The 25,179-nt window shown below is 36.0% G+C and overlaps 1 long non-coding RNA gene across 1 annotated transcript in view; it reads left to right on the forward strand.

Annotated features, from left to right (window-relative positions):
* Positions 1–933: 933 nt before the first annotated feature.
* Positions 934–25,179, forward strand: part of LOC306658574 — a 157,334-nt gene continuing 133,088 nt past the window's right edge. The window contains exon 1 of the long non-coding RNA XR_013763085.1: positions 934–988. This is a non-coding gene — a long non-coding RNA (uncharacterized lncRNA). The remainder of the gene's footprint in view (positions 989–25,179) is intronic.

Below are 25,179 nucleotides of genomic sequence, written 5' to 3' on the forward strand. Positions count from 1 at the left end.
GGAGTATACATCTGTTGGCTCATCTCTTGTTCTTTTTTCTCCATCTCTTTGTGTAATTAAAATTATTTTCCCCCTCAGGAAACCTACAGATATTCATGGCACCAAGGCAGATGATGTGGAATTCAAAGTTAAATTTAAAACATTTCTCCTTCACATCAAGCATATTCACAGGATGAAGAAAATTATTCAGCTGCTTCTCAGAATTTCTACCTTATTGGCAAGGACTTTCAACTATGACTGGGACTAGGACAATTTTAGCAAAAGCCATGTGGGACACATGTAGGAAATTGTTACTGCCCAATATACAGATGATAGCCATACAAAGTGCAATCTAAAATGGGAGAGTAAAATTAGCCACAGGGTTGACTTTGGTTCATAATTTACAAACAAATTTGGGCATACTCATGAAAACAGAACCTATGTAGGGCACTTGAAACATTGGCCAGTCATTATATCAGTTATCTGTTCAAGATAACAGAGACTTGTTGCTACCTTAGCTTGAGTCTTTGTGCTCATATGTATTTCTTCTGATGTTCTGAATGTAAATAACATCTTTTTAGATACCATAGTTGCTTCAAATCTGAGCAAGGAAGATTTAAAAATCTTAGTATGGTGAGCCATGGGGCAAACCAAAATACCTTTATAAACTTAGGTTTCCTCGTTTTTAGATGAGTTATGGTTAAGGTCTCTCGGTCTGCATGGAAGGCTCTTTAGGGGTACCAAATGGGATAATCTAGGAAAAATTATTTAAAAATAATAAACACCAGATAAATACTAGTTATAGAGTTAATATTTTCTCTTTCTCTTTGTCTCTGTCCTTGTCTTTCTTTTTCCTAGTACTGGAGATTGAGCCCAGGGGTGTTCTATCATTGAGCTACATCTCCAGCCTTTTAACTTTTTTCTTTTAAGATAGGGTCTGGCTAAATTGCCAAGGCTGGTTCAAATTTGTGATTCTCCTGCCTCAGCTCCAGAGTTACTGGGATTACAGGTATGTGCCATTGCCATACACAATTGGTTCTAATATTTACTAGGCTTCAAGGGGTACTTTCTATTTGTTGATGTGTTTATCATAGAGAACATGACAAATTTTTAAAAATGCTAAATAGTGCATTATATAATGTACATAGTAGAAATTCACAAATTTTTTTCCTGAATTTATCGGATCAGATTATGTATATTTCTTTCTAGGAAGAAAATAGTAGAGATTCTTCCTTATCTGCTCCTTTGGTTGGGGTTTTCAAATGCTCTGTGGATATTTACTTCTTTTCTATGGACTTATTTTAGGAGAGGAAACAAACCTTGTTTGTTCCTAATAATGTAAATTTTACTGCATAAAATATTACCTAGTTACTGTCTTCACTGTTTTAAACATTTTCCCAGGGAAACATTTTCATCCTGGATTACACTAGATGTCTAAATGAATTGATTCTCACCCTGAAGTCACTGAAATAACATTTTAATGCCATTTTCAAAATATAAATTTCAATGTGGTTTTGAAAGGTAAAATGAATAAAATTTTTGAAGCTGAAAATAAATGAACAACTAGGACAATCATTTTAGAGCAAAGTATGTGATTATAGGCCAATGTCTAAAAGCCTGAGATTCTAAACACTGAAAATACAGACATAGTCACTCCATTTGCTCTTTTCTAATTTAAGGAACATAATGGCTATTGAGAGACATCAACAATATATTTTTGTCAGGTTTTATGATACACAGATAACAATTATCAGATTACTTTGGAATGGCCATTTAGGGCCTTCTGATATATCGCTTTAAATTTGCTCAAAGTAGTCTTAGTCCTATTTGCTTTCTTTAAATTTGCAGGATCTGGGGGAAACAGGCCACTCTCTCTTGTGACAAAGAGAACCCAGGAAAGGGGCAGTGTTTTTCTCCTCACAGGTGATGGAGTTTGTATAAAGAATGTAGCAGATAATGGCAGGCTTGTCCTCTGAACAGATGGTGATGGTCTTGTTGCTAGGATAAGGCCTCAAGAATTTAGTTTTTAATTCCACATTATTTGCCTCAGTGCCATGAATATCCCTAGGTTTCCTGAGGCAAAAAAAAAAAAAAAAAGCAGAGGGAGAGAGCTTACACAAGAGATGGAAGGACAGAGCAGGGATGGGAGTAGGAGCCAGGTCAGCAGAGGCTTTGGGGAACATGCCTGCTCAGCTGTCTGCAATCACCTGGGTTTAAAAGGCAGGAAGGAAGGAAGATTGGTTTGGCAGGAGAACGGGGCCTTTGATGCCTTCGATACCACAGAGAAAAATACCCATTTCTTCCCATTAGAAGTCTGTTGACTTTCCTAATTAAGATAAACATGTTTCTGAAGGAGTTAGTTCTTACAGCATGACATTTATAAAAACAACTATATATACAGAAAAGAAAGTTTGCCAAGAATTTGGGCTGATTGTGATCATATGAAACATTTTATCGAAATATTTTTAAGTAACTGCCTTACTTAAAAGTGAGTGACTTTCATTCCCTCCAGTCAATTAAATATCTAATTTCAACTCTAGGAGATAATAACTGAAGTGTTTTTTTTTTTTTTTTTTTTTTTTTTAATAAATGAGTGAACAGTTAGACTGTTAAACACATAGCTCTGAAGCATGAAAATATATTTGTTTAACAGCTTTATTCTTTTATTGTTAATGTACTTCAGATAATTTCCATTTGTGCAATTTTCAATAACGTGCCCTTATTTTGAAGTTTCCTTTTTTGACTAGCAGAGCAATGTATGGACTATAGGCCAACAGTCTAAAGAACTTGAAGATTTAAAAAACTAACTGGTAGGTGGGACTGTGGCTATCAGAACAGAACCAAGCACCTGACCTGCCTGAAGTAAAAACACTGATCATACCCTTATCCTTCATCCTCTCTGTGATCCCAAACATATATTCTGCAACTGACATTTATCACTTGTCTCAGAATTATCTGAATGTAATTTTAATAATTCAGTAATGGTTATCTGATTTTTACAATAATATGACCCATGGTGCTGTGTGCAAGTGTTAAGGTTAAGAGTGTTTCACTGCAAAATGCTCATGCGTGTGTGCTGTGTCTGACACTTTGGTTCAGTCTATGATCAGGTACCTGCTAGTGCTGAGAACTCTATAACACTCTGAATTGTTGTCAGTAATATAAAGTTGAGAGCTGCCACTGAAGTCTGTATTCTTTAGGCTAGAAGTGTAACCATGTTTTGAAGTTGTCAATCATACTCAGATTTTATATTCGTTGGCATGGAGGAAATAATGCCGTAGGTTTTCTCCCTTATGTATCTTCTCCACCTTTGCATTTATGACTACAATTTTTCCTCTGACACACAACCCAGTATTTTAGGATCCCTTCCTGGAAAATGGCCCAAGAGTTGTATTTTTAAATTCCATACCCTCATCAAAATTACCTGTTTGTTATTATATTCCCTCCAGGCCTTTAAGTAAACTATTTGTATGGTCTGATTGATTTAATTCAAGGTAAGGTGTTAATGACTTCTTAGATAATATGTTTGCTTTCTGGTAAAGATTTTTAATGATGCGAAAAAATAATGACTAGTGATTAGAATTCTAAATGCTTACGGGAGAAATGGTGACAAGAACATGGGGGCTGGAACAGATAATTTTGGCAGAGATGCTCTCCAGTATTTCTCAATTCACACCATGTAGACGGCTGCCTTTTCTACTAAATATCTGACCAGACCTTTTTTAGATGGGTTTTTTTTTTTTTGCCATATTCAACTGTGTGTGTCTGGAGATGTGACAGACACCATAATCTGGCTCTTTATTTCTACTAAAAGACTTGCTATAAAATGTGTCCTCCAAAACAGTAGACTTCCTTTAAATAACCAATTGTTTTGGAAATGCCCAATTATTAAACTATCCATTTTTCCAGATTTACTTTAAGAATTTATTTTCAAACTTATTCATATGGGTATGCAATCTTATCTTTACCTTAAAATAATTTATTTCAAACCTTTTATACAAACATCGGATCTTCCCAGAATATATACTCCTAAAAATATTGCATTCTCAAAGAAATCTGTTAATGAGTTTCACTTTATTGATCAAGTTACAAATGTATTTGATATATTCCTCTAATTTTTGTTATTGTTTCTAATTTTGGTAAAGAGAGAAGCAAAGGAATTGTTACATAATTTTTTATAAAGAAAAAAGTTTAAGTATTTTTAAATAAAAAGCTCAAGTACTTTCAAATAAAATCCTGTACTTAAATGTCCTTTAAATTTAAGTGGTTTGTATTTTAGGATATTTCTCACTTTGTCATTTCTAACATTCATGGGTGTATGTGGATATGCAGTTGTATTTGGGAAATCCAATTGAAAATAAAAAGATTGTCATATTTCAGTTACCAGATCACTTGAAAACTGAATTTAACAACTGTGAAGTCCTGTTGAGCGTGGTCTTAAACTACCCTCTCCCCTTTTAAATATAGAGAATTCATGCTGGCAGCAGACTTTAAAATACTGATTTATGACTACTCCCACTTAACACTTTCATGGTTTCAACAACTAAGTGAGCTTTGAAGCCAAAAAAGAAACCTGAAAGGTCAGGGCTGGTGCTATGGGAATCACATTGGGTTTGGAGGGACCCGTTACTTCCGCTGTCATATCTCTGTTAGTCACCTTCGTCAATGAGCATTAGGTGAAGGATGTGTAACAATATTTGTGGGGAAGAGGAAAAAAATGAAGTCTAGAGAAAGTAATCACTTGCTTCCCCCTTTTAAAACCTTATTTCCTACTCATGAAGGTCATTTCTTGATTTTAATGTAGTTACACACATTTTCTACCAAACCATATAAACTATGTGATGTGGAGGAAAATGCCGTTGCATTGGGGAATGACATCCTATGAGAGCACTTCAGGGGGTCTGGGCGTTTACACCAGAGTTCAGAAATTTTATCCTGCTTGGAACAAACTGTGCACCGTGCCTGCTATTTTTTGGTGAGGACTGTATCAATCTGTTTAAGTTAACTTTGGTATGTCACCCACAAGATTGTTCTCTGCTTTATATTGTATTGCTTATACTGTGTTCAGATTGTGTGATTGTTCTGTTGAAAATGAACACAGCATGTAGATTTTGCAGGGATCTTTAAACAGTGGGTTATTTCATTGCATGTCACAGCTATGCATGTTGTATATGAAGCCAAATGCATAAAACAGATTTTCAGCATTATTTATCTGATTATAGAGCATTACTATTTAATGAAAGGATAAGTTAGAGTAAAAATGTGAAAGATAGAGAAAAGAAGTCAAAGTATGGTTATTGTGTGGTTTTATATTTGAGTGTATCCATCAGCCTAGTTCCTACTGGTGATCTCTCAAGAGCTAAGCCCTGTACCCTGTATAAAGTAGACTCGATATTTGCCTAATAAAATAAATAACTGATTGATATGACAGTATGGATTCAATCTGATTACATCCTAAATCCGTGTTTCAAGTACAAATAATAAAGGGAATAGATTTAGGAAAGTTGTTGGGGGAGAATTTGGGATTAGAATAAAATCAGAAAGTTAATGTTTTGTTTCCCCCCAAAATTCTTCTGATCTATGGAAAGTGGATTAGCTGAAAGGAAAAGATAACAGAAACAAGAGAAAGGAACATGTTGCCTATAAAGTCTGCAGTTCATTGCCTTAGATAGGATTTAAAAGTAATTTGGAGAGCAATTTGCACCTAATCAAAACTTTTGAGATTATGAATATGTAGGCTGGATTCTTTGAGTATTTAAGGCCACTCCCTGAAGTTGTGAAAAGAAATGAAAATTTCTTCCTAGGGTGCTTAGCCAAACTGGCAACTGCTTTGGCACACTGAGAATCTGGCTCCTTGCAGCACAGATAATAAACAGAGTGATATGCTATCTGAACTTTATGTTTCCTACTATTTTCTGTATAGTTTTTGAGGGTTAGAGATTGACTCATCCTCTTACACTGCTTTTATCTTATTCTCAAAAATGGGAGATAATCATATATTACTGGACATACATGTTAGCATATACTGCATATAAAAGTTTAACACAATTCATTTTTAAATTTTTTAAAATTTGTTCTTTTTAGTTATATGTGACAGTAGAATGTATTTTGACATATCATACATACATGGAGTATAACTTTCCTTTTTTGTGCTTGTGTATGATGTGGAGTTACACTGGTCATGTATTCCTATACGAACATAGGAAAGTTGTCTGTTTATTCTGCTGTCTTTCCCATTCCCATCCCCAACTTTCCCCCACTCCCCGTTACCCCCTGTCCAATCTGGTGACCCCTCCCACCCCATCCTCTGTGAGTCAGCGTCTGCATATCAGATAGAACATTCTACCATTGGTTTTTGGGGATTGGCTTATTTCACTTAACATGATGCACTTCAGTTCCATCAATTTACTGGCAAATGCCATAATTTCATTGTATTTTATGGCTGAGTAATATTTCATTATGTATATATACCACATTTTCTTTATCTATTCAACTGTTGAAGGCCACCTTATTTGATTCAATAGCTTAGCTATTGTGAATTGAACTGCTATAAACATTGATGTGGCTGTGTCACTGTGGTATGCTGACTTTGAGTTCTTTGTACCTATACTGAGGAGTGGGATAACTGAGTCAAATGATGGTTCCATTCCAAGTTTTCTGAGGAATCTCCATCCTGCTTTCCAGAGTGGTTGCACCAATTTGCTGTTCCATAAGCAATGTATGAGAGGACCTTTCCCCCAACAACCGTACCAATATTTATTGTTACTTGTATTCTTGATAATTGCCATTCTGACTGGAGTGAGATGAAATCTCAGTGTAGTTTTAATTTGTATTTCTCTAACTGCTAGTGATATTGAACATTTTTTTCATATATTTGTTGACTGATCATATTTCTTCCGTGAAGTACCTGTTTAGTTCCTCAGTTCATTTATTGATTGGGTTATGTATATTTTTGTTGTTAAGTTTTTTGAGTTCTCTATATGTCCTGGAGATGAATGCTGTATCTGAGGTGCAGGTGGTAAAGCTTTTCTCCCATTCTGTAGGCTTGCTCTTCATATTCTTGATCGTTTCCTTTGCTGTGAAGGTTTTTAGTTTGATACTATCCCATTTATTGATTCTTCTTTTTCCATTTTTTAAATTTGTTCTAATTAGTTATACATGACAGAAGAATGCATTTTGACATATCATACACAAATGAAGTATAACTTCTTACTTTTATGGTTGTACTTGATGTAGAATCACACTGGTCATATAATCATACATGTACATAGGGTAATAATGTCCAATTCATTCCACTATTCTTCCCATCTCCATACCCCTTCCCCTCCTTTCTGTCCCCTCTGTCTAATCCAAAGTACCTCTATTCTTCCCTAGCTGCCTCTGCCCCCTTATTGTGAATTAGCATCCACATATCAGAGAAAACATTGGCCTTTGGTTCTTTGGGATTGGATTATTTCTCTAAGCATGGTATTCTCCACTTCCATCCATTTACCTGTGACTGCATATCACTTAGAGATGCTCTATATGTTTGTAGTATACTTTAGTTAACCAACATGGTGTTGATGCTAGCCATAAGACAGTCCTCATTAGAAAATTTGTGAAACCCTTAGCCAATAATTGTCCATGTAGCTCATATCCAAATGCCATAATTTCATTCTTCTTTAAGGCAGAGTAATATTCCATTTGGAATATATACCACATTTTTTTCATCCATTCATCTGTCAAAGGGCATCTATTTTGGTTCCACAGTTTGGCTGTTGTGAATTGAGCTGCTGTAAACATTTTTTGTTTATGACACACTGTTATATTTTTTTTCTATTCTCTTTCAACAAATGATTTTGTTTTTTATCAATTCTATAAAGATGAAAGAGGTGGCAAAATAGAAAAAAAATACACATATTCATACCCTCTGGAAGAATAAGCTTAAGATCCTGTAAGTTTTATCCACGATAGTGCAAGAGCTGGTTCATTGAAGCTGTCAGTGATCTTTCTTTGGTCTCAGAATTTGACTATGACGATAATATGGAACTCATTTGAACAATACCCAAGGGGGCTTTTTTGTTACTTTTTGCAGAGAGCAAAGGTGGACAGAAGTGATAAGGAAATAAATTAAGGATATAGTTATTTACTGGGTATTGTCCTATTTTTAAACACATTCTCTCTTTTCTCTTAAAAAATTAGTCTTTATAAGAACTATCAAAAATAGTTATTATGATCTCCATTAATCATATATGAAAACAAACTCAGATAAAAATAACCTGCTCACGTTTACAATAGCAGGAACACATTTGGGCCTCTCTCTCCCTCTTGCTCTCCTCTCTCCTCAGTTTGGGAGCTAGTGCCTCTGGCGCTCATAAGGCATATGTTTTATTTGATATTAAATCTGGCTCCAAACCTGTACTTTCCTCACTATGGTCATGGTATCCACACTATCAACTAAACTAATTGCAATTATTGAGTTGTGTTAGCTTTGACTGCACATCACTTAGAGATGCTCTATATGTTTGTAGTATACTTTAGTCAACCAGCATGGTGTTGATGGTAGCCATGACAGTCCTCATTAGAAAATTGGTGAAACCCTTAGCCAATAATTGTCCATGTGGCTCATATCCAAGTCCTATTCCATCTGTTCAAAATATACTACCATCCAAGTGTTGGCTGCCCCTTAGTGTGGTAGGATCTAAAGAATCTGGTCAGCGGATATGATATTATTCTGATCAGCTGCTTAGAACCATATTCCCCACTCCAGGTTCCCACTACTGACTGTAGGTCAATGTGGGTGTCAGCTCCTGAGGTCCCTGGGAAGAATCCTAAATACACAGCTCTTCTCCATATTTTGGGATCTCTGGAGTACATAGTTTCTACATTTTTTTCTCTCCTTAGCTTCTAGATTTCCCCCAGACGCGAGCATATCTGAGCTGTTCGTTTTTCACTAATGGCCTCTCTCACTGCACTCGGTCCGCAGTGCTTACTTACCAACTGTGTTCTGGGCAGGGGAGAGATGCCGGCTCACTGTCCACTGCTTACAGATGGAAGCTTTGTGCTTGCCTCGTGACTTCTCCTAAACTAACCAACTGTACACTACCCTCCCTACCCTATGTATTTGTTTGCTTGGACTGCCACAGCGCCCACAGACTGGATGGCTACCACAACCGGCGTTCTAGAGGGTGGACGTCGGGGTTCAAGGGGCCCCAGGCTTGTTGCTTCTGAAGCCTCACTCCTTAGCTTGCGGATGACTGCCTTCTCACTGTGAGCAGGTGGCAACCCTGGGCCTATTTTCTAGATCCTGCCCTTCTCTTCTTATAAGGACACTAGTCTTATTGCCATACGATGCCATTTCACCTTAATTCTTCTTTGTGAGTGTTATAGCCTAAAACAGTCATATTCTGAGGTTCCGGGATTTATTCTTTTAACATGAATTTTTGGGGACCACAATGGAACCCAAACCACCATAGGATGGAGTGCAGAACCGAAACAAACTAAAAGCGCTCCCTTTTATTAATTTTTCTCTTCCAAGGAATGAAGTGGAATTTCCATACTTATGTGAAAGTGTAAGAACAGAGGAACCAGTGCCTCTCTCCCAAGTGTCATCCTCCACCAATGTAAGAAATGAAAATACTTCCCAATGCTTCAGGAGTTCAACCCCCCCGCCGCCCCCTTACCATGTTCTGTAAATGCCCTTCTCAACATACCTTCAAATTAACTTGAAAAAGCTTTCAGCCTAATGATGCTTTGTGCCTACACTTGCCCATAAAAATCTCTGTATTCATGATGGAGAGAGGTTTCATAAGCTTTTCTAATTTTTAAATTCTATTTACAGTACCAGGAAACACCCTGACATAATCATAAAAGCATGAAACAAAACTGGCTCCAATTCATTCCCCAGCACTTCCCCCTGATCCCTGGTCCCCTCCCTAATCTTCCTTTAATCCATGTAGAATTTACTTTTTTTAAAAATTAAATTTGTGTCCTGTGGTTACATCTGATGCTGGGACTCACCCCATCATGCCACATCTATGCACATAGGAAGAGTTCAGGCAGATTCATTCCACTGCCCTCCCCTTTTCCCATCATTTTTTCCTCTTCCTCCTCAATCCCCTTCCTCTACTGATCTTTCTTCTATTTTGATGAAATTCCCTCTCCATTTTTTTCCTTTCTCTTTTTTTAAATCCCCTTCTCCTTATTTTGGATTAACTTCTACATGTCAGAGAAAACATTTGACCTTTGACCTTTTGGAACTGGCTTATTTCACTTAACATGATAGTCTCCAGTTTCATCCATTTCCCAGGAAATTCCATAATGTCATTATTTTTTATGACTGAGTAATATTCCATTTTGTATGTATGCACATTTTCTTTATCCATTCACCTGTTGATGGGCATCTAGGTTGGTTTCATGCTTAGCTATTGTGACTTGAGCTGCTATAAGCATTGATGTGGCTGCATCACAGTAGTATGCTGATTTTAAATCTTGGATATATACTGATAAGCAGGATAGCTGAGTCATGTGTGGTTCCATGACTTTCCTAATTTTATGTACAATAAATATAAATTCTTGATTGTTGCTTGAAAGATATTTTACATCTCATTCAAAGTGGTCTCTTCATTTTATTTTTGTATCAATTTGAGTAAGAATACTACACTACTGATTTATTCACTGGTCTAGTAGTATTATATAAGCAAGAAGAAAACTTTGATTTGGTTTATATGAATATTTGCCTCATTTAATACAGAATTTAATTCTTGAATTATATTATTGCCATATCAGATTTTTCAAAACAGGGCATTGATTTAAGAGCAGGTGATCAGTAGAAAGCAAGAAGACAAATATTGGGAAGTGGAACGATATTGAAGATTTATATTACATGGTTATAAGCATTTGGTAAAATGTTGTAAATAACAATCCGGAAAGAAGATGTACTGAACGTGCCAGTCTAGGGAAAGTTGTTAGCAAGAGCCAGAATGTTTGTTTCTCTTTGCTGCGTTTAACAAGATATAACAACAATTAGATGACCTCAAGAAAGACTAGGTTGATTCATAATTATAAATTGCTTCCCAGGAATGTAAAAACGACTGCTCTGCACTCCAAATAGTAAGTAACAAGGCTGAGGAAAGAAAACTTTGTCCAAGTCCCAGTAATACTTCTCATTAAAGAAACAGACTCAACAATATCAAAGATGAAATTAAAGGGGTTGGGAGTTCTACATTTGGAAGGACAACACGCAGAGCCCTGCAGACCTCCTCCCCACTTAAATAGGTAAAACATAAAAAACATACGATCCCTGGAAATGACCCTATGGATATACAGCAAATGAAATACTAATTCCAAACACTAAAATTAGGTAAAAAGTCAGCTTCCTCCCTCTCCTTTCAGAAAGGCAGAAATTCCAATCTAGGCTGGTGAGGGCAAGAACACAAGGCCCCTCCTGGTGCCCTGTTGGTGAGCTTTCTTCCTGGGAGGGATAGAGCATCAGAATTTATCATCCTATCCCAGCTAACTCTTGCTGAAGCTAAATTCTGGTCAAGTTTGGCTGAGTCTTCCTTCTCTACCTGGCTCACCCTGATGGGAAGGAGCTCCACCTTGGGTATGGTTCTCCCAGGAGCACCAGAGACCAGCTGTCCTTGCCCTTGCTCAGGGGTACAGACCTACATGCCCAGAGAGGCAGTTGAAGAGACTGCAGCTGATTCCATACCCTGCCCCAGTCTACTGGGTGCCAAGTTCCTGAAGGTGAGAGTATTATTGAGAGAAACTGGTGATTTCTCTGCCATCCCAACCACTGCACAGAGATTTTCACAGAGGTGGGGAATGGAGAAGGGAGAAGAAGCAGGCCATAGAGATCTTTCTAAACTTCTCCAAAGTAATGGGCATTAGTTGCAATAGAGCACAGAGAAGTTCAAGGCTAAGGACACTCTAAAATGAGTGTCAGTTGTGATAAATACAGATTGATTTATTGATGAACAGCAATGATAAACAAGATTAACATTACAAGTGATAAAATGTGCTCATTGTCTTTTTCACTCTTAGCATCTTTAAAGGATATAAAATGATATAAAGTGCAATGCCTTGTTAAATTTTAACATTTTTTGATATAAAATTATATATGTAATTATACACATTAGTATAATAATTATATAATTATATAATATAAAATTATATTGTTCTGTAACAATAATAAAGAGTGAAAAAGGAAGTAGAGCTGTGTAGGACTAACATTTCTCTCATTGGAGATAAGTTAGTATAATTTAAAGCTGATTTCATAAGTTAAGAGGTAAATAGGAAAGTCTTAAAAGGCAACCATTAAATAAATTACTAAAAAGTATAGTAAAAAATTATTGAAGACCTTCAAATGTTATAAGAGAATATATTCACTTAGAGCAAAAGAAAGCAGTAAAAGAGAAACAGGAACAAAAATTGACAAAAGCCTAAGATGGAATAATGAACTATATCATAATATATTCATGATTAGTAGAAAAAAAACTAATGTGAAAGAGCAAAAATTGTCAGACTAGGTAAACAACAAAAACAAAAAAAGAACATGACCCAACTATTTGTTGTTTACAGGAGTTACACTTTAGATTCAAACATACAAATAGTAAAGAGATGAAAAAAGGATTATCATTCCAATAGCAATCATAATGAAAACTAGGCAGCTGTATTAGTATCAGGCAAAACAGACTTTACAACAAAAATGCTACTAGATATGGAGACAATTTATAATGGTAAAAGGGTCAATAGATGAAAATGTAAAAATTATAAATATGTATGTGCATAACAATACTAAAATAGAAGAAATTAGTTTTCAGAAATGATGAGAGAAATAGATAATTTAGGAATAATAGTTGGATACTTCACTTTCTTACTTTCAGTAATAGAGAACAACAGGTAGAAGATCAGCAAAGTGATAGAAAAATCAAACAACACCACAAACATAGAACAGGTATCTGTGGATTATGCTACCAAAAAATGCATATTTTTCTCAAGTGCTTGTGGAACAGTCTCCATAAATACACCATATACTGGGGCATAAAAATGAAACAATAAATCTAAGAGGATAAAAATATAAAAAGTTTTTTCTCTGATTATGATTAAATACAATTAGAAATTAATATCTAGAAATTTTAGAAATTGGAAAATACGTGGAAATTAATGACACATCCTAAACAATTAATAGTTCAGAGAAAAATTAAAATTAAAAAATAATTTGAGATGAATGACAACACATGGAAATATGAACATTTATGGAATGTAGCTAGTACAGTGTATAGTATACAGTGTATACTAGCTATATAGTGTATAGTTCTTAGGTGTAAATGCCTATCTTTAAAAAGAAGTGAGACCTCAAATCGACAATCTAACCTGACTCACTCTTAAGATACTGGAAAAATAAAAACAAATATACCTAGAACCAAGATAATGAAGAATATAATAATCAAATGGAAATTAATGAAATAGAGAATAGAAAATCAATAAAGAAAATCAATGAAACCAAAACCAGATGCTTTGAAAAAATCGCCAAATTGAGAAAACTTAGAGAGAAGGAAAAGTTGAATTTCAGGAGTCAAATATCAAAGGGAGGCCATTACTACTGACTTTTGAGAAATAAAAAGCATTATAAAGAAATACTATGAGCAGTTGTATGCCAACAAATTATGTAACTTTGATGAAATTTACAAATTCCCAGAAAAACATAAACTACCAAACTGACTCAAGAAGAAAGATATAATCTGAAAAGATCTATAACAAGTAGAGGAAGATTTTATTAGTAATAAAAAACTATCCAGAAATAAAAGACCAGGACCAGATTAATTCACTGGTGAATTCTGTCAAATATTTACAAAAGAATTAAAATCTTCACAAACTCTTCCAACGATTAGAAGAAAAATAAACACTTCCCAATGTATTCTGTGAGACCAGTATTACTTTGATATCAAAACTACACAAAGACATCACAAGAAAAATTGGTAAATCTTTATGAACATGGATGCAAAAGATCATTCACAAAATACTAGCAAACAAAATCCAGCCATGTATGAAAGAATTATACTATGGCAAAGTGAGTTACCCCAGGGATGTAAGTTGGTTTAACACCTGAAAATTCATTGATGTAATACACCTTATCAATAGAATAAAACAGGAGAAAGCCCAGCATATTCATCTCAATAGATTCAGAAAAAGAATCTGACAAATCCAATGCCTTTTCATTATAAAAACATTCAATCTACTTGTTACAGAATGGGATGTTTTTAACCTAAAGAAGGGTGACCCTGAAGGCCCACAGGTGACATAGTGCTCAGTGATGAAAGACAGGAGGTTTCCCTCCAAGAGGAAGACAGGGACACCTGCTCTCACTACTGATGCACAACAGATTCTGACCAGGGCAGTGAGTCAAGAAATAAAAAGCATTGCAACTGGAATGAAGAAGTAAAACTATTCACAGATTACATTAGTTTATGTTAGAACATCTCCAGTAATCCACTGGAACACTATCAGAGCTAAGAAATGTGTTTAACCAACTTGGAGGACATAAATTCAAACTCAAAAATGAGCTATATTTCTGTACATTTGCCATAAATGGTATGACGTGAAAATAAGAAACCCATTTAATTTACAATAGTAATGAAACAATAGGAAAAATCTAATAAAGGATGTAAAAAAGTATACTCTTAAATCTATCTATAAAACATCGAGTAAATTTTTAAAAGTAAGTAAATGGAAAAATACCCATGTTCTGGCATTGAGGGTTCAATATTGTTAAGAAGTGAGTATGCTTCAAATTAATCTACAGATTCTATGTAATCCCAGACAGAATAGCAGCTGGTTTCTTTGTAGAAACTGACAAACTAAGTATAAAATGCATGGAGTATTTTAAAGTACCATATTCAAAACAATCTTGAAAAGGCAGAACAAGAGTTGGGAGAGCCATACTTCCTAGTTGTGAAATACTGTGCACTCCAAAGGAAGAGTAATGAAGATGCTGTGCTAATGGCATTAGGATAGACATAGATTTGCAAAATAGAATTGAACGTCCAAAAAATAAACACACTTCAAAGGTTGACTGATTCTGATAAGATCGTCAAGACAATTCAATAGGGAAAGAAGGTTTTTTTTTTTTTTTTTTTTTTTTTCCCAAACAATGGAATTTGAATCACTATATACAAAATAATGAAATTGGACATTGATTCACATGGTCTCCAAAAATTAATTCAAAATTCATGATTGATCCAAACTTAAGTGCAAAGATCATAAAACTCTTGGAAGAAAGCATAGGGCTAACTTATCAGGATATTGCATTTGACAATGAATTTTCAGGTACAACACCAAAAGCACAAGTAAACACAAAATAATGGATTAATTGGACTCATCAAAAATTACCTTTTGAGAAAGTAAAAAGACAAACCACAGAATGGGAAAAAACTATGAGTGATATTTCTGATAAGGGAATTCTATTTAGAATATATATAAGAATCCTTACAACAAAACAGTAAGAAAATGTTCTATTGAGAAATGACTGAGAAATGGCCAAATAAGTGCAACAGACATTTCTCTAAAGATGATATTCAAATAAGCACAGGAGAAGTGATTGACATTAGGGTGGATATGAAAAATAATCAGATAATAATATCTGGTGAGGATGTGATGATATTGTGATGTTGAGAATGTAAATTAGTTCAGCCGTAATGGGAAACATTCTGCTGATTCCTTAGATGGTTAAATACAGTGTTACCAGATAACCCAGTAATTCCACTTCTAGGTATGAATCCAAGAGAAATGAGAACATATACACAAAATTGTACATAAATGTTTATAGTAGGATTATTCATAAAATCCTCAAGTAGAAAAATCTCAAATATCTATCAACTTATGAGTGAATAAGCAAAATGTGGTATTTCCATGCAATGGAATACTACTCAGGTAGGAAAAGGAATAAATGAAAGGTTGATATGTTTAAACACAAATAAGCCTTGAAAACATTTTGCAGGAACAAAACTAGAAAGCAAAACAATGTAGTAAAACAAGATAGTAAACAATAGAAAAAAAAAAAAAGAATGCAAGTGGTTCAAGTCTTTAATCTGAAAAAAGGAGGATGATTACTCATGCACTGAGTGGAAACAAATACCTCAGATTCTGACAAAGATTTGGGGGAAGCATGTTGCCAATAGAACAATGATTATGGTCCTAAAAAAAAAAAAAAAAACAAACCTCCTGATTATCATAAAACAACCCTCAGTTCTCAAAACGAGAAAATTTGGACAGTGATGATTTTGACCTCTAGAAATGAGCACATCTTTCCATGCTTGCTTCAGATGGAGACACACAGGATGGTGAACAAGGAAAAGTATCCCAGGAGGTGAAGTCAGAGGTCGCGCAGAACAATGCACACTGCAGATTCTCTTGGCGAGTTGAAGCAAGGACTTGGACCTTGACCAATTCTCATGAATCCGGGCTTCACAGACTGCCCAGCAGGGTTTCATCATTGAAAGGAATCCACCATTACTGTGTATCCACCATTTTATAGAATCTGTCAAAGTGTCCTTGTTCTTGCACTGTTTTTAATATAGAGGTATGCATGAGGAAGGCAAAAAGCAAACCTTCTTAGTTCACAAGTCATGGGACCAGAAACCACTTAAAGTTGAAGAGAAAAACCCGGTAAATCAGCAGCCCGCAGACTTTGAAACAAATACGGTAAGTGAATTGTGTCTTTTCAGGATATTATTGAATGGGTTCTATGTGTGGGAAGAAGAGTGACCACGAGTATAATGACCCCAGGGGCTTATAGTGGCAAGAACAGCTACTGATTAATAACAAAGCATAGCCTTCACCATCACACAGGGGTACTGTCAAGGTACAACTACCCTTCTCAGTTGGTCTAACATTTACTTGTGGCCATGTGACAAGTTCTGCCAAATGAATTCGAGTAGAAGTGGTAGACTTCACACCCTGGCCCATTAAAAATTGCCATATACACTTGTCCATTCTTGTTCCCCTGATCTGCTGGCTAGGAGGCAGATGACCTCCAGCAAGTCTTGTTGAAAGTGGTAGGGCACGCATAAGCCAAGTCCTCCAGTGACAATGTGGAAGAAGAGTCCATCAACATATTCACCCACTCAGACCATGATTTAAATACCCCAAACTCTCTTGAATTTACACTATTATACATTTTCAATCTGCCTCTTCTTAAAAAGCAATTAGTCTCCCCTAACAAATATAATTCTCATCGCTGAATTTCTTCCCTGTACCTGCTGAGTTTAGTAAATTGTTCTCACTGGGTATTCCTGGGTATTTGTTTCTTCTCCCTTCACTGATGCTGCACATCCTAGGTGGTGGTTTCAATGACTTCTCTGACGACTTACTTTCTAGTCAAGGTGGTTTTCCCCTGTTGAGTTTTATATCTTTCTCCTTGTATTTGATCTTATTGGTAGTTTCATCCCTGTAATTTTTAGTTGTATGGTTTTAAATAAAATGGGAAACTTGAAGAATTTGCTCTCTAGGAAGTTTAAATAGACTGAATAAACACTGGATAAACACATATATGCCAATTCCGCTTGTCTTCCTCACTCTGTACACTAGGAAGTTAAGACTAAAAACAAATCTTATATTGGGGTTTTAATGATCTTTGTCTGTGAGGGGGATAAAATGTGTTTATCTGTGTAGCAATCTGCACTTTTAGATCCTGCATTTTAGATTACCATCCAACAAATTCAATAACTGCAGAACCAATTGATAATGAGACTCAACAGTTTGGGTTAACTCTAACTGTGTAGCCTATGTACAGCTTTATTCTGGTCCTTGTACCATCTTGGTAGTAAACTACAACTTTTTTTTTTTTCAAATTTTAACTTGCTTGAAAACCTTTCAAATGGTGAAATTTTTTTTTTTTTCTAGAAAGTAGCATAATTAAAAAAAAAAAAAACCCAGAGTGTTACTCATTTAAATAATTTATTTTTTCATCAGGGACATCAGTTTGATGATTAATACACTGCATTCATTTTCTTCCTTTAAGAAACCTGAAACAAACAGGCTTGCAGGGTGTATATATAATTCATTTAGGTGTTGAAGTCTGAGCCTACATTTGTAAGAGAAAATTTCAAACAAGCCATAATTAATATGTCACTTTAGGAGCAGCGGTGGGATGAGGGGGTGGAAGTAAATGGATCTACCTGATGTTCTTGCCGTGCCAGTGTGGAAAGGAGAAATTGAAGTTAATGCACAAAGAAAGGATCAGCTTTGCAAGCTTATTCCTTTGAGTTCATGCCAAAGTAAATAGGTGTATCTGTGGGTATCTCCGTCTGGAGGTGTGGAAAGAGCAGGTTAAGTGTGATGGACTGCAGCACATTTCAGGAGAGGAAGTTTGAAGAGTATCCTAATCTGGAAGGCCAACCCTGTTTTCTTCAGTTCTGATGCCATTTACTCAGTGAAATGTAAAATAGTTATCTGCATGTCCAGTTCTTTTCTCTTACCTATTAATGTGAAGCAATATATTGATGGCAGAAATGCTTTATACACATTTATTACACTATTTGCTTATCCTTGTCTTCCATGAGATTTTGACCACCATCATCCCTGTTGTTATAGCTTGGATATGAGGTGTCCCCACAAAGCTCCTGTGTTAGTGAAGGAAGATTGGGAGGTGAAATGATTGGATTGTGAGTACTGTAAACTATTTAGTCCATCCTAGCTTTGGTGGTGACTGTATGTAGGTGGGGCATAGCTGCAGGAAGTGGATCACTGGGAGGGCGGTGCCCTGGGAAGGGTTCATCTTCCTTGTAGCCCCTTCCCCACTTCCCCTCTTTACTTCCTGTCTGTTATGAATGGAGCAGGGCTCCTCCACCATGCCCTTCCACCAGGATGTCTGCCTCACCTTAGGCCATGGAATCAGCCCACCATGGACTAAACCTCTGAACCATGAGCCAAGATAAACTTTTCCTTCTCTAAATTGTTTTTCGGCTGTTTTGGTCACAGCAACTCAAACCTGACTAAAACAACTGTCACAGGAATTTGATATTTCAATCTAGTTAAAAAGGTGCTCTGGGTGTTTTTCCAGAATGATCTTCAAGTATTTCAAATGATACTCTTGATGAATCCAGTTCTTTTTCACACACACAGGATTAGGAAGAGTATTGATTATTGTGATTAAACTTGTCTGGTTGATATCAAGCTTATCACAGAAGGATTTTAGGGGAAGGGTCTTCTTCTCCAGGCTTGGCTCTTGCCCTGGGGTTTCATCCAAAGTCAAAGCTATTAGTGAATCATTGGGTGAGTAAGTCATTCAAAAAGGAAAATAGTACAAATGTTTTCAGAGGTACTGTCTCTATACTATCTGGCTAATAATAGATCTTCTAGCTAATCTTAGAAATGAATTGCCATCTTTATACATGATGTCAGAGCTCCAAGGTGAAACAGATTGGAGCTCAGTATCAGGAAGCTTATTGTTCTTGATGATCAAGACCTCATGAAGGCCTATGCTCAGTTGAGGTGTCCTTTTTAAAGAGATGCCTGGATGTTCAGTGAACCTAGGGGCACAAGAAAAGATAGACAACTTGACAATTACCCTTTGAGGAATGACTACTGTATTTGAGGACGTGTAGCCTGAAAACGAGATGCTTTATGGGAGCTATGGTGGCACAATTATACTTATATTAGTCAGTTTTCTATCACTGGGACAAAGTACCTGAGAAAAACAACTTAGAGGAGGAAAGATTTATTTTGGCTCAGTGTCAGAAGTTTCAGTCCATAGTTGACTAACTCTATTGCTTTAGGCCTAAAGCAAGGCAGAAGTACATCATGGCATAAGGGTGAGATGGAGGAAAGCTGTTTACCTGATGGAAGATGGGAAGCAGAGCAAAAGAGAGCAAGGGTCTGGGGACAAGATAAACCCTTCCAGGACTCCTCCTCAGTGATCAGGCTCCACCTCCGAATGCTGCATTGTTAAGATATTAGGAAAAAATAGCTGGAACTTAAAGGTTAAGAGTATAGACTTGGGAATCAAAGGGGTTGGAATTTCATTCTGAGTTCCCTCACTTATTAGTTGGATGTTTAAATATTTATTATCTTGAAACTTAATTTTCTCATCTTAGAATGATGACAGTATTTACTTGATAGGGTTGCTGGGAGGATTAAATAAGATAATGCATTAAAGTATTTACTGGAATACAGAAGGTGATCAATAAATGAAGAATATAAAATCATCATTAATATCATTATTATTACTACTATGTCTTTTAGCCTGAAAAATTATGTATGATGATATGCTGAAAACATTGCAACAGATATTTTCTGTGAAAGAATATCTTCATATAGCTAATACTTTGATTTTTTAGTAGTTTGAAATGTTGCAAAAAGCAGTTATTAATACATCACTAAATTTGCATGTTAAGAATTCCTCTTAATATGCTGCATCCTGTGTTTATATAGAAAGTTCACTTAACCTGTCCTTTAAAAAAAAGACATTCACAAAGTAAGTGCTAGGAATGAGCAGAGACTATTTGAAGGAAGTCAAATCACTTCATTTTTATAATATGTTGGACATTTGTTCATAAATTGAGACTTCCTTTATGCAGCATTCCAAGTTTTCTCTGTTTGACAGGAAAGTCCATTTTATGACAATGGAGTGTCAGGAATTATGTCATCAGTTACTTGTTCAACATTAAGAAGTCATTGGGAGTTTGAGAAAGAAATCAAATGGACACAGGTTTTCATTGTCACTGGTGTGAAGGTTTAAAAATCCCTTCCTGTCAAAACTTAGAACAAGTAGCTTGAGAATTTGTATCAAAAAATTTTTTTTCCCAGGGGATTTTTACTTTAATAGCCTTGAGTGTCTAATTAATTTAATATTATTTAGCTTGCATTCACATAAACAGGTTTAGTTTTATAGGTGTGTGCATTTTGTGATATAGGAGTTGCAATTTCTCTGAGCTACTTGAAAACTCTATGCTCTGCTCTATTCTTTTCTTTCATAAATTTTGGTGTTACAAAACCGTTAGTCATAAAAAGGCATTTATAGTTCAATATAATTTTCCTTCTTTTTCTTTTATTTTCTTTAAAAATGCCGTTTTAAAAGTAATAAAGCTCTTCCTTCTATAAATCTTCAATCTTTTTTTCCTAGGGGAAGATTAATTTGTAAATATGCTAATGGATTTGTATAATATTAAACTTTTCCAGGAAAAATTACATTACTTCATATGAATGAACACATCTATCTTATTCAATTTATAAACTAATGGTTGAAAACCCCAAAACTGTTTCCTACTATGTGTCTCATAACTAAAATGGCTGTAGGCACAGCCACCAACTTGGCATTTCTCAGCAAATTTATTGGGTGAAATTTTTTTCTCAGTTCCTTTATTGAGTTTTCCTCATTTAGCTGTATTTGGATTCCAGCTAATAAAATGCAATTCCTCTTAGAAAAAGGTGAAAAAGTAAACATGCTGCTTAAAATAGAAGCGATTTCTAAACAGGAAATAGACTAAAAAGAACAAATGCTTAGTTTAAAAGTGATATTGGTGGTAGGGATGCTGTGATGGAGATGTTCCCACAGCTAACTTTCATTAAAACAGCAGGGTGACATTTTAGGTCAGGCGATGAGCTAAGGGTTTGGAGGTTTAGTTAGGTAGTTATTACAGATTTGCTCTGACATTATGCATGAGAACTTAACCCCTCTTCATCTTGTTTGTTTCTTTATTACTTGTTTTTATCAGCTAGATCATTCCATTATATACATGGCTTTCTGGGGACAGGCAAAATGACCTGGTATCTGCTAGAACTCTGAGATGACCATCAAAGTGATCTCTGGCTGTTCTTATGGGATACCCTGAATTCAGCTCTGAGGTGGGATTTATATTACTTGGGCATTTCCCCCTGAGGGTCTTAGTGGCTGAACTTTTCAGGGAATTAAGCAGGAGAAGGGGCTATAAATGAGAATTAACACTATTAGTTCCACAAACAGACAGGGATTTGGAATCCTGAAATTCTTCTTAATAATTAGATACCCCATTTCATAAAAAATATCTACTAATAACTTGAAAGAATCCCCACTCAAGGGAAGACTACCATCAAGGGCAATCCGGGTGGTTTTCTTATTTCCAGATATTTCCCAGAAGTTTATATTAGGAGGGTTCTGTGCAATGTGAAGAAAATGTGATCTGGTTAGTAGTCCCACAAAGGTAAGAAAATAGCTTAGAAAGTAATTTATAATAATGTGATGCATCAACTTATTTAGTTTTTAAAAGATAACTTTTGTTTTCAGCATTTTTGTTGACCCTCATGACTGATTTAGGGAAAAGGATTTAAGTTCTTTTTATATGGGTTTTGTTAAATGGGGACAACTGACTGCCTCAATGCCTGCCAGTGGCGTGGAGTGAATTCACCGGGTTGATTTGCTTCCTTATGCTAGATTAGAGCTGGGTGGTGAGTGGGGAGGGAAATGAATTAGGTTTGGATAAATGAAAAGTCCAGGAACTTAGCTAGAATCAGACGTTGCTGTATTCTGGTGTTCACATTATGCCTGTAGCAATTGGTCAACTTCCATTGCTTGCCTCTGCTATTCTTTGGTTTTATTGTTAGTCAGCTTCTGTCTGTGGCCATTAACTAGTCCAGCCATACATTGACTTTCTCCTACCCATCATTTCCTGCAAATCCTAGGACTGCCAGTCTTGGATCATGTACCCGCCCTTAGAGCTGGAGTGTGAGCATCAGTTATTCTCACCCAAAACAGTAGGACTAAGAATGGGAGAAAGGAGTTCCTGAGGGTAAGGTAACCTGCTGGTTGCAGAAGCAGGAGCAACATGTAATGTGCGGGCAAGAAAAACACGTCCCTGTTACCATCATAAATTGAAAACATGTGCCATAATAAATAGGAAAAGGAATTCAAGTGATAAAACGATAAGAGGGAGCATTTTACTTCACATAAAGAGTACTCAGGGAACTCTTTGTTGAAGTCACCCTGTTCAAAGTGAGGTAGTTGATGGAAATGTTGCTAGGTGGGTCTAGATAAAGCTGGATAGAAAAAGAGCATCCTTGGTTTATAAGTAGTTTTGTAATGTCATCTGTAAGTTCTGTTTCTTCCAACATGAAAGTAGTTTCTCCCAAAGCAGGCACTGTCTTCCAGTCTCTTACTGAACTTCTCTAAGAACATAGCATAGGGCTGGACTCAAAGCAAAGTCTAAGTTCCTACTTCTGATGGATTCATTTCAGCTGTTGGTCATGCTTATCACACTGAAGGATTTCTCCGGGAATTTTTTCAAACCTATCTTCACTGAGAGCGGCATTTGTTTCCTATCTTTCCATGCTACTTGAAGAATCTGAATGTGTCCTTTTAACGTGCCTCCAGGTTTCTGTGCTTTCTCTCACACCACCAACGCTCTGTCTGGCAGAAGCTGGGATCACGGCTGCTGTCTTTCTTCCATACTGAAGGTCTGTGCCGTGCAAAGTACTGCTTCTTGCTTGCTTTCCTGATCCACTTTGCATAACTGCCTGGAAGAAAGTGCTTTTGGGATAATCCAAAAGAGGGAAATATATTGAACATCAATTTTTCTTGGGCGTATTTCATGGGTTAAATACATTAAAAATGCTATTACAGTGAAATGCTACAGAGAGCAAGCATTTCTCAAATCCTCACAGTAGTCAACTAGTTTCAGAGCATGTACGATACACTGTAACCAGAAAACAAACAGATCTTTGGGGTAGTTTTTTAAAACTATAGGATTTTAGTGGTCTGTAAGAGTTCTTGATACAATTTTTGGATGAGGTCTCAGAGATAATATAGTCCAGAGATAGAAAATAGATTCATCTAGTGTGCCAAATTTGATCAGTTGGTGGTGGTTGCCTGGAGAGCTGTTAAGAAGGAATTTATGGCAAAGTCCAGACTCAGTGGGGAAAAGTGCCTGGATAATTTTTTTTCATGTCTACCACGGTTAAAGAAGGGGAGAGTGGCACCATATGTAGAATGTATTTGCCGACTCGGTGCAGTCTCCCACTTTACAAAATTAGAAAAACCAGTCTAAGATCATATTCCTAGTTAGTAGCAGAGCCCAGTCTTTTTAGTTCAGCCTCTCAATATTTCCCCCAAAGTGCTTTCCAAATGGGTTAACTGAGATAGGCCTGCAAAAGCAGTCATAATAGAGTCTGATATATTATCTAATTTCAGCAACTATTAGCTAAATGTAACATTTAATTAAATCACGCATTCCCTTCTTAACCCAGGAATCATCAAATACTTACTGAACTTGTACTATATACTAACTTGTACTTGCTAGGCACACCTAGTGCTCGGCACGCATGATGAGCATGCGCCCCAGTGTTTGACCACCTCTTCTTCAGAAGAAAGTAGCTGGAGTATAGCAGGCTTCATCTAGGCCATGTTGTTCTGATTTCATTCACTATGGATTTGGTTCCCTCTCTGATCTATAAGCCTACTTTCCATAGATTGATGAGGGAGAAGCACATGGTTATTTCCCTCATATCATCCTGTGTAAATTGTCTACTTTCCTAAACAAGTACTACCCTTTGGATTCTATGATAAATCTCATGAAAATGGAATTATATTCAAATGAATCAGCGGCACATTATGGACCTGGTTTTTAATAACAGGTGTCTAACGTGTGCATGCGACATGCAAAATATGCTGATGCAAATGGATGATTGCATGTGCAAAAATATGCAGATTAATGTGCAAACAGATGTTCAAATAATTTCCCATTATTGCATGCCATTACCCTTTTTGAATGCACAACTGCATATTTTGTATACAGAGATGTTTGCATTGTTTGTATTTCGTGTGTGCAATTTATACAAATCTTTTCAAGGATTGCTCTCCATCATATCCCTAATTGGGAAGTCTTAACCTTTCTTTGCATTTTCAGTTCCCTGAGAGAGTTCTCTGCAAGCAGAGGAAAATACTATGACTTACCATTAGAAAGCCTGATATCACCAGAAGATAAATGCTAATTTTTATCTGTCTCTTTGTTAGAAATGTGGTCCTTTCCTATCAATACAGCTTTTGATGTCAGTGTAATAAAATGTAAAATCTGTGCAGATTCTCAAACTGTCAAAACAACAGTATGCACTTAACAAAACTTATCTAGCTTTTGGTAAGTGTTTAATTTTTGTTTTGTTGGTTTTTCTTACATCTCCATTCCTCAGAGTTATCAGTGCTCACAGATAACCCCATGAAATATATCTTTGATTTTGAGGTAAAAGAAACCT

Source organism: Sciurus vulgaris (genome assembly GCF_902686455.1).
Source record: "Sciurus vulgaris genome assembly, chromosome: 3".
In the NCBI taxonomy this organism is placed as follows: Eukaryota; Metazoa; Chordata; class Mammalia; order Rodentia; family Sciuridae; genus Sciurus; species Sciurus vulgaris.